This window comes from Muntiacus reevesi, chromosome 4 (assembly GCF_963930625.1).
Source record: "Muntiacus reevesi chromosome 4, mMunRee1.1, whole genome shotgun sequence".
Classification (NCBI taxonomy): Eukaryota; Metazoa; Chordata; class Mammalia; order Artiodactyla; family Cervidae; genus Muntiacus; species Muntiacus reevesi.
The window spans coordinates 131,564,994-131,576,474 of NC_089252.1; positions in this window are offsets into that span (position 1 = coordinate 131,564,994).

Below are 11,481 nucleotides of genomic sequence, written 5' to 3' on the forward strand. Positions count from 1 at the left end.
GGTCGCAAAAGAGTTGGACATGACTTGGCAACTAAACTACAGCAGACCCTTTCGTGGTCCTTAAGCAGACCACAGTCTCTCAGGTGTCCTTCATTTTCTTGACACCTGGAATCTCTACCTACACTTTGGTTCTTAGCTTAGATAAAACTTCCTCTAGGAAGAGATCCTCAAATATGAGTTAGACATATCCTTAAATGTCCCACAAGCACCTCATTTTCTTTCCCTGAGATCTTATCATACACATTATTTTTGCCTGTTTACTTTAGTCTTTATAAAATGTCCATGAGGACAGGAACCACACCTCCTAGCATGATGTCTTATATCAAATATGTCAGCAAAAGATATTTATTGTACAAAAAACAAATGAGTTAATAGCATATCCTTAGACATAGGATATGAGTTTGTCTGTCTCCACAAGAAACTATTATCTTTTATAGACTAGAAGAGTGTCTTATTAAGATTTTTTTTATTTCCAGTGCCTATTACAAAGCCAAGAATATAATATATACTCAATAAATATTTTATTAAATAAATGAACTTTCAAATGAATTTTGGAAAGACACAACTGAATGAAGAGGTAATCCTTATATTTACAAACCCCAAAACTTGTTATAAGTAAACAAGAATGCTTCCCTATGTCAGAAGACAGCATTTTTTTAAATCAAAAAGCTGTCTCTTACTTAACAGAGAATTTTTACTTATACTATGCCCTGATATAAATGTTAATGTGAGACCTCCTCTCTGCTTCTCACCCCAGATGTAGCCTCAAGTACTTCCTTCTTTTCCCTTCAAATGATAAGATCTTTGCTTTAAAAAGGAGCCAATATACTTTGTATTGTGGAAATGAAAAGAAGTATTTGCTCAGAATACAATATCTGAAAATAAGAATACTGTGTCAATGGCTTTCACAATAGACAGAAATATGGGTGGCAATCACTGTCTACTCACATGTGGAGCTGTTTCACCTATTGTGGCAATTTTAGTATTGTGGCAATTTAGATTGTGGCAATGTTAGTATTATGTGGTGACAAAAAATGAACTGAAGAATCAGAAAAAATCTAATTTTGCCTAAATCCTGTTTCTGCCAAAAACTGGCATCTTGGGAAAATTAGTCAGGTGCTTTAAATATCAACTCCTTCAATTATAGGTTAAGAAAATAATATATGTAATTCACAGAACTTACTGTAAAGATTCTGTGTAACCCTATGAAAGTCTCTTCTTTAGTTCACCAAAAACTAGTTTCATAGCTTTTCTCTGAAAGAGTTAGAGGTCGATAGTATCAAAACTAATATTTTACCAGACGCTCTTAGGTCCTGACTGTTTCTTAGTCCTCAGTAATGATGTCCATGATACTTGGCGGTGACCACAGATAACTGGATTATTTCTTCCCTTATCCAAGTACCTTCCATGGATAACTTTACTAAAAGAAAATCCACATTAATATTCTCAGGAGTGTTTTGGAGTTCTTAAGGCTCTGGTTCAAAATTCAAACCACAGAGTTAGGAGGTTGAAAATTCATCACAGTTTTCTCTAGTCAACGTACCTTCTCTGACTTGATTCATGGTATTAGTTAAATTCTATACTCTGGGATCGTTAGGTTCTTAGTACCTTGAAGCCCAACATACATTTTTTTCTCTCTAAGGGGCCCAATTCTATCATTGCAATCTCAACTTTCAGGATGATTGCTTGTTCTCTGGGTTTTCAAAGAATTTTCATTTGAAATACAAAACTGAACAAAAATGATTTTGTTCTTGGATATATTTCTCTATCTCCAGGCAAATAGCTACTCATTTGTTGCCAACTCAAAGGTTACCAAGAATCCCTAGAGGTTGAATCCTTAATAAGTACCTAAAAACATTTTCTGCCACAATAGATTTTGCACAAAATTCCAAATCAGGGTCACATTTAAAAAGTCCTTTCTATTGAATTTCACTACAAATGGTGCCATATCCCATCATCTTCCCAAACTCCTAGATTTCTCCTTGGTTCACAGTATATTTTACAACCAACCACAAAATGCATATTAAACATTTAAGATACATAACAATGCTGGATGTATAATAAGTTCTCAATAAATGCTTTCTATAGAGATGGAACTTCTAGCATAACAGAAGGCCATTGTAGGAGAAAAAAAATCAGCAAAACATTTTTCCATTTTTTGTTTCACAGGTGAATTGGAGGAACATTTGGACTGGTTCCAAGTTTTCAAATCTGGTTTTAGGCATTCTGTAATGCTCCTCACTGCCTCCTGTAACCTATAAGTAATAAAATCAAACCTCTGTAGGGAGGGTTCACAAACGGCTGACAACTTTGTGCCCTTGCCCTTTGTTGAAACAATTTTATTATTGTAACCTTTCTCTTTTTCACTATTGTTATGTCTAGAAGAACATCTCAAACTATTTTTCATTTCAAAGGAAGGTTAGAAAGGCCTGACAGGCATAGGTAGCTAAGAATTCTGAGGGCTTTGAAATAAGAGTCCATGCACCCTTCTGACATGGCTCAGCTAGGCAGTAAAACAGTTGTAAAATTTGCAGAGTTGGGTTAAGCTCAACAAGCACCAAACAGACAAGCCTTTGCTTTTTGTTATTCTTTTGCTGCCAGAACCAACCATCTGAATTTGACAACCTGTTGCCCTGGGCATTGTTGGAGCAAGAGACCTAACATCATTGTTGAAGCTGTCCCTGAGTCTAACCTTCCTTTATGGGCTCGTGTGGGTGTTTAGAACTATAAATTAAAAGATTAGAAACACTGACTACGAGGGTCTTTTGTGCAGCTGTGTTAGTTCTGTTTCAAACATTATGCCAGCCATATTTCCTAAACACCGTGCAAAGAAGCAATAAATAGAAGACATCTGCATTCCCAATTTATCAGATTTTTATATTTTTTAATAAGCCAGCTATTTGCTAACACAGTATGATGCCATTTATGGCACTTACGGATTAAGACAACTGTGCCTAGGCAGACAGCTTCATGCAAATACATGACTGCACGTAGAGAGGAGGGGGTTCACTGAGAGGAAATCTAGAGATGTGTTGCCAAAGAGCAAATGTCCACCGCACTTTTTCCACAAGAAAATTCTACGGTCCATTAAAACACAAGCACAATATTGTCTTGCTGAAAAATGTTGTATGTGTGTGTGTTCCTAAGGCTTGTGTGTGTAAGTCACTTCAGTCGTGTCCGACTCTGTGACCCCATGGACTGTAGCCTTCCCGGCTCCTCTGTCCATCAGGTTCTCCAGGCAAGAATACTGCAGCGGGTTGCCATGCCTCCTCCAGAGAATCTTCATGAGCCAGAGATTGAACCCACGTGTCTTACATCTCCTCCACTGGCAGGCAGGTTCTTCATCTCTAGCACCACCTGGGAAGCCCAGCTTATCTGTGTCCAACTCTTTGCGGCCCCATGGACTATAGCCTGCCAAGCTCCTCTGTCTATGGATTTCCCAGACAAGACTACTGGAGTGGGTTGCCGACTGGACCTCTGTCCCTTGCATTGGCAGGTGGATTGTTTACCACTGAGCCACGTGGGAAGCCAATATATGTGTGTACATAGATATATATATATGCATATATGCACATATACATGTACATTCCAATATATATAGATATAAAAGTATATATATATGCATATGTGTTTATATATTTGATAGTACTCTCATTGCCTTTAAAATAAAGTATCATAGGATGAAAGGCATAGGAAAGAACATTTGAACTAACACTTGTATATCCTAAAATATTCAAGCCAAAAACTAATCAATGTAACTATAAAAAACTATATTTAGGATTATTGTAGTTCATTTCCAAAGTAAAATGCACTCTCACTCTTTCATTTTTAGATTCATTCTTTTATTCAATACAAGTTATTTATCTTAAATATGTAAATAGAATGGGAAAGGATAATTTATAGTACCCTCAGGATAAAAGTAGAGTGTAGATAAAGAACAGAAATGGGAAGTATAACTACAGGGTCTTAGAAAAGCACAAAATAGGCAGGCAGATATTGGCAGCAATATATGAAATCTAGATAAGCAAATAATTTTTTTCATAGCCAACATGGCCCCAGGAATGAAGCTGGTTTCCCAGAGTAGCCCCTAGTGTTCAGTGAAGGGAATCATTTGCAAAAGCAAGATAGGAAGTAAGATTAGCCTGTTTGAACCATATATTTAACTACTATTTTTTCATTATATTATTTATTGATATTTCTTCAAAAATGCACTGGGTGGTTCCTATGTTTTTACAACTATTAATTTCAGTTGAACAAATGACAAGGTCTAAACCAGGAGTATTTACCCTCAAAAACTTAACTCTGTACTATGTATAAACTTATTTGATGAGGTTGCATTTGTAACATACTCAGAATATTGCAAGTACTGTATAAGACATTTCATTTCACTAACACACCAAATAACAAGAAATATTTGCAATGACCACATCTTGTTATAAAACGATCCAAGAAGTAGGTGCAAAGACAAGGGTTTTCTTAATGGGTTTGCTTAAAGGGTTGGTTTCCTCCTGTTAACTAGTAAAGATCACTGCCAGCAAGACATAGGATTTTAAAAAGATGTCCCTTATCTTCACACTGCTATGTTTAAAAATGGGTAACCAACCAGCCCAGGTGGGATGCATGAGTCAAGTGCTCGGGCCTGGTGGGCTGGGAAGACCCAGAGGAATAGGGTGGAGAAGGAGGTGGGATGGGGGACCGGGATGGGGAATACATTTAACTCTATGGCTGATTCATATCAATGTATGACAAAACCCACTGAAAAATTAAAAAAAAAAAAAGAAAAAGAAAAAATAAATAAATAAATAAAACCAGTGGATAACCACATTCACAAATAAAAAATAAATAAATAAAAAATAAAAATGGGTAACCAATAAGGACCTACACAGCTGGAATCAGGATTGCCAGGAGAAATATCAATAACCTCAGATATGCAAATGACACCACCCTTATGGCAGAAAGTGAAGAGGAACTAAAGAGCCTCTTGATGAAAGTGAAAGAGGAGAGTGAACAAGTTGGCTTAAAGCTCAACATACAGAAAACTAAGATCATAGCATTTGGTCCCGTCACTTCATGTCAAATAGATGGGGAAACAGTGGAAACTGTGTCAGACTTTATTTTGGGGGGCTCCAAAATCACTGCAGATGGTGACTGCAGCCATGAAATTAAAAGATGCTTACTCCTTGGAAGGAAAGTTATAACCAACCTAGACAGCATATTAAAAAGCAGAGACATTACTTTGCCAACAAAGGTCCATCTAGTCAAGGCTATGATTTTTCCAGTGGTCATGTATGGATGTGAGAGCTGGACTGTGAAGAAAGCTGAGCACCGAAGAATTGATGCTTTTGAACTGTGGTGTTGGAGAAGACTCTTGAGAGTCCCTTGGACTGCAAGGAGATCCAACCAGTCCATCCTAAAGGAGATCAGTTCTGGGTGTTCATTGGAAGAACTGATGCTGAAGCTGAAACTCCAATATTTTGGCCACCTGATGTGAAGAGCTGACTCACTGGAAAAGACCCTGATGCTGGGAGGGATTGGGGGCAGGAGGAGAAGGGGACGACAGAGGATGAGATGGCTGGTTGGCATCACTGACTCGATGCGCATGAGTTTGAGTAAACTCCGGGAGTTGGTGATGGACAGGGAGGCCTGGCTTGCTGCGATTCATGGGGTCGCAAAGAGTCAGACATGACTGAGAGACTGAAATGAACTGAGCTGAAGTGAACTGAACTGTATAGCATATGAAACTCTACTCAATGCTATGTGGCAGCCTGGATGGGAGCGTAGTTTGGAGGAAAATGGATACATGTATATTTATGGCTGAGTCCCTTCATTGTTCACTTGAAACTATCACAACATTGTTAATAGGCTATACTTCAATACAAAATATTGTTTTAAAAGAATATTCCTGAAACACTTGATATAGAATTATTATCCAAAATCTGTAAAGAACTCTTAAAATTCAACAATAAGAACACATACGACCTGACAAAAACATGGTCTAAAGACCTTAATAGACACCTAACCAAAGATGATAAATAAATAAGCATATGAATAAATGGTCCACATCATATGTCATTAGAGAAAGACAAGTTAAACCAACAGTGAGATACTTCTACATACCCATTAGAATGGCCAAAATCCAAAGCCCTAACAACACCAAATGCTGTGAAAATGTGGAGCAAAAGGTACTCATTTATTGCTGATGGGACAACAAAATGGTACATCCACTTTGGAAGATACGTTATCATTTTCTTATAAAAGTAAATATACTGTTACCATGTGATCAAGCAATTGTTTTCCTTGCTTGATATTTATCTGAATGAATTGAAAATTTATGTCCATGTAAAACCTGTACAAGGATGTTTGCAGCAGCTTTATTCATAATTGCCAATGCTTAGAAGCAGACAAGATGGTCTTCAGTAAATTAATGGATTGAAAAACCCTGGTACACCCAGAAAATGGAATACTTTCAGTTCAAAACACAAATAAGCTCTCAAGCCATAAAAAGACTTGGGGGTAACATTAATACATATTGTTGTCATTGTTTAGTCACTCAGTCATGTACAACTCTTTGGAGCCCTGTGGACTGCAGCACACCAGGCCTCCCTGTCCATCACCATCTCCTGGAGTTTGCTCAGTCTCATGTCCATTGAATCAGTGATGTCATCCAACCATCTCATCCTCTGTCATCCCCTTCTCCTGCCTTCAATCTTGCTCAGCTTCAGAGTCTTTCCCAGTGAGTTGGCTCTTTGCATCAGGTGACCAAAGTATTGGAGCTTCAGCTTCAGTATCAGTCCTTCCAATGAATATTCACAGTTGATTTCCTTTAGGATGGACTGGCTTGATCTCCTTGCTGTCCAATGAACTCTCAAGAGTCTTCTCCAGCACCACAATTCAAAAGCATCAGTTCTTTGGCTCTCAACCTTCTTTATGGTCTAACTCTCACATCCGTACATGATTACTGGAAAAACCTTAGCTTTGACTATATGGATGTTTATCAGCAAATAATATCTCTACTTTTTAATAGGCTGTCTAGGTTTGTCATAGCTTTTGTTCCAAGGAGCAAGCATCTTTTAATTTCATGGCTGTTGTTACCATGTGCAATGATTCTGGAGTCCAAGAAAATAAAGTCTGTCACTGTTTCCATTGTTTCCCCCTCTATTTGGCATGAAATTATGGTCAAAATAGATCCCAGATCCCTCTTAGCAGATAAGTTAAAAACAAAGCAAAAATAAATAACCTCTGTCATTGGCTCTACCTTTCTTTACTCAGTTCCTAAAAAGACCTTGAAGTTCTTTCCCATATTAATACAAGTAAAACTATGTCCCCTAGTTTGATCAATTATATAAGTTCATATGCTCTCGAAGGGGTGGAGACATTGCTCTGTTGCCCATTGGGAATCCTTGCCATAACAGGAAGCCCCGTGTTGTACATCCTGCCTCCCTAGGCACACCAAAGTCCATGGATCGACTATGCTCTGAGGTCCCACTACCACTCCACAGTGGCTCTCTTCTCCTGGGCTCAGATCCTGCTGTAAGGAAGAAGCCTTTGTCCCTCTCTTCCCATTGGGAATGTTTCCATTTTTGCCCCACTAAAATTAGAAGCTTCACTTCTCTCCTGCAAACACTTTCCTCCATATCCTCTCTCTTTGGTGGTGGAAGTCTAGCTACCTCCTAATTTCCCTTCAAAGAATCTTTAGAAATTTAATGTTGGTCTATTTTTCCTATAGTTTGACAAGTTAAAATGCTGTAGTCCAACTCTTTTTTTAAATTAGGTGCCCTTATTACATTAATGTAGCATGCATGAATCAACAATAGCAAAAAGTGATTTTAAATTGGTGGTTTGATTTTTAACATTTTTGTTTCTAGAAACGGAGAGAGATAGCCTTGGAACTTAGAAATTTCCCAAGCTTATTAACCTGAGACTACTATCTTACTAACTTATAGCTGGCAATATTAATAGTATGCACTGTTCACTATTGGACATGAGCTTAGTTAGAAGAAATTTAATAAATAATCTTACTTCCCTCCTTGTTAAATTCCAAAATGGCCAATTTCCCTATGAATAACATTTGCTCTAGGTGAAAGGAAGTACTGTTCCTTATTTATAATAAGTATCTGACATCATGGATCAAATAATTAAATCATACAATTGGCAGTGCTGGTCTGACATTCAGAATAATACAAAACATAGAAACATATTTAAAAATAATAGCCCTTTCCTGAGCTACTTATGTGGAAAATTCTAACTAAAATGGATTATGAAATAGAACTAAGTTATATTTTTCAAAGCTCAAAAAGGTGTTTTGGGGATGATAAAACAGTATCTAGAGCACCCACATCAGTTTGAAATAAAATGGAAATATGAATAAAAAATTCAAATCCTACATGTTGAACATCAATAACTTGAAAATATTACCATTTTAGAATGTCATGTTAAGGTGAGTAAAAAGTCTGGAAGTTTTCATTCTCTGGAAACCCCCTACCTACTGGGGATAGTGTAGAGAAAAGAAAAAGACATTCCTAAACATTTGTGGCCCGCTGCCACAGATGAGTTATGTTTAAGAGCCCTCTAAGATGGGTAGACCAAACATTATATTTTATGCTTGACAGTCTGCAGAGTTTCATCAACCTGATTAAAGTCTGTGAAGATCAATTCCAAACAATGTGCAGGGAGTTAAATAAAATAAGATACTAAAGAAAAAAAAATAAGATGTTATGCTGTGTCCAAACTTTTACAAACTTTTACATGTGGCCTAATTTTGATTGACAAGATCAGATATTTCTTAAAAGAAATAATGTGACATTTTAAAAGAAAATTGAAATAATTTATGCTTTTAAGTTTATAGTCCTGACACATTAATAACATTAGGGTTCTTCTCCATACACTCTGTCTACTCCTATCCTATACTATAAATATCTATATAATTAAAGAAAATATTTTCTCAATTTACTATTCCCATTCAACTTGTATGTTCTTGGAAAATATATTTCTTGTCCATGCTACATAGTAGCTTCCAAGATTTGTGAAAATTTATTCCTAGGAAGAACTAAATTTCTTAAGTAAAACATTTTAGACTCTTGATACATCTAAAATCCTGCCTTTTCATATTGTATTTATTTTATTTTAATCTGAATGCTTGAAATAATATCAAAATTATGGTAGATCGACTCCCAAGCTAGCACAAAAAGAGTCCAATCTCCTAGTCTTCATGGCCTTGTATACCCTCTTCCCTAGAGTAATTTATTCTAACCAAGAGAATATGGAAATGCTAAAAAGTGTTTCCATGATTAGGCTACAAAAGATTACGTCTTAGGCAGATTCTGTCTCTTGTTGGCTTTGGTGAAGTTAGGTGTAGAAAGGCCTATGTGACAGGAAGCGAGGAAAAACTCCAGCCAATGTCCTTTAAAAAAAGAAAGCAAACAAAACAAAAAACAAGGGCCTCAATTCAACAGCCCACAGGGAGCTGATTTTTTTTTTTTTCAGGAACTACCAAGTGAGTCTAGAAGCAGATCCTTTCACATTCAAGCCTTTAGAAAAGCCTCCAGCCCTGTCTGATATTTTGTCTCTAGCCCTGTGATAGATCCTAAATTAGAGGACCCAACTAAGCCATGCCTAGATTCCTGACCAATAGATATCATAAAAAGTATGTATAACCATAGTTTTCATCACTGAATGTGTGGTGATTTATTAGGCTGTTAAGACTGACATAACAATGAAAATAAATCAAAAGAACCACATTTTAATGTTATGAATTGTTGACATGATGAGTTTCTTTGTATTCAAACGTAGATTTATGTTTTCTGAAATTCTGTATTAGTTTGGGTGTGTGGACTTAGCATCAATAATAGCAAAATACCACCACCTGCTCAATGGCTTACATCATGGTTCTTCTATCCTTGGCCCCTGAAATCTATTTAATCTATAAGCCGAGTTGATTCACACTTGATATTTTTTTCATTTCCACCTACTTCTGTCTTTTCCTACTCATGTCAACATTACTGGCATTTATACACTACATCTTGCTTTCTCTCTATTCACTCTATAGATCCTCTTCCTCCTGTTCATCCATTTTATTCAGAAAATCCAGGGCAAGACCTTAAAATTCATGTCTGATCATGTGTCTAACCTTTTATAGCTTTTGTAGAATAAAGCGCCAAACCTTTAACAGAATGCACCTGTGTAAATAAAACATGGCACCTGCTGACCTCCCCAGGCTTCATGTGATGGATTGTGCTCTATACTTTAGATAGACTGGCATTTTGTTTTACTTCTTAAATGGGCCATACTTTGTTCTTTTACATGATTCTTCCTCTGTCGGGAATACTCTTTTCTTCTACAGTCATTTCCCTTACAACACTGATATTTCAGCTTACAATCACTTCTTGAAGGGAAAATTTCCCCAGCCCCCGATTTAGGTTAGATTTCCCTGTTGCCTACTTTAATTCTACCTTACACTTCAGCACAGTGCTTATTTAAAATACTAGCTCAATATCTCTTTCCTACTAGGCTTTAGTTTTCTGAGGACAGGAAGATAGCTTCCCATTTATTCCAGCATCTAAAATGGCAGCCCACTCCAATGTTCTTGCCTGGAGAATCCCATGGACAGAGAAACAGGCGGGGCTACGGTCCATGGGGTCAATCAAGTCTTAGACTGAGATATACATTTTGAGATCATCAGGGTAGTCATCTTTTGAAATCTTAGAATTAAATAAGTTGCCTAAAAACACCATGTTAGGGACTTCCCTGATGGCCCAGTGATTCACAATTCACTTTCCAATACAGGGGACACAGGTCTGATCCCTGGTCTGGGAGCTAAGATCCCACATGCCCTGGGGCAACTAAGCCCACAGTTGCAACTACTGAGCCCATGTGCCACAAGTAAGACCTGACCCAACTAAATAAATATTAAACACCATGTCAATGAAAAGAAAGAGAATAGATATGAGAGAAAAAATAGTAAAAAGTAAGGCAAAGGAAAAGGGAGCAGAGTTGAATCTCAGAGGCATGTTAAAATGTAGAGATGTCATAACAAAATACAAGGAGACGCTTGTAAGGTAAGAAAAGGTGTATATGGTACTTTATGCTGAAAGAGGGGATTGAGGAAAGAGAGGAGAATGATTTGTGTTAATTTGGAAATGGTGCTTTGAAGTAAAGTGATAATGATGAGAGCCAGATCGGAGTGTTCCAAAAAGAGAAGTGAGTAACAGTGCAGACAATGCCTCCACCCTTTGCTAAAACTCAAGCAGAGCAATTAAATTCAAGCAGAGCATTTGGAGGATGCTGTAAAGACAAGGAAGATTTTCTTTTAAGTGATTATTCTTTAAACAAGAGACACTGGAAGGCTTTAGTGACAGCAATTATAGAAAGGGGAAAAAAAAACTAATATTGTAACTGTGAGGTAATAACTTCTTGAGAATTTAGTAGAGAGACAGTCCAGAGAACACTTGGAGGGTTTGTTTTTTGACAAGAGAAGAAATGTTT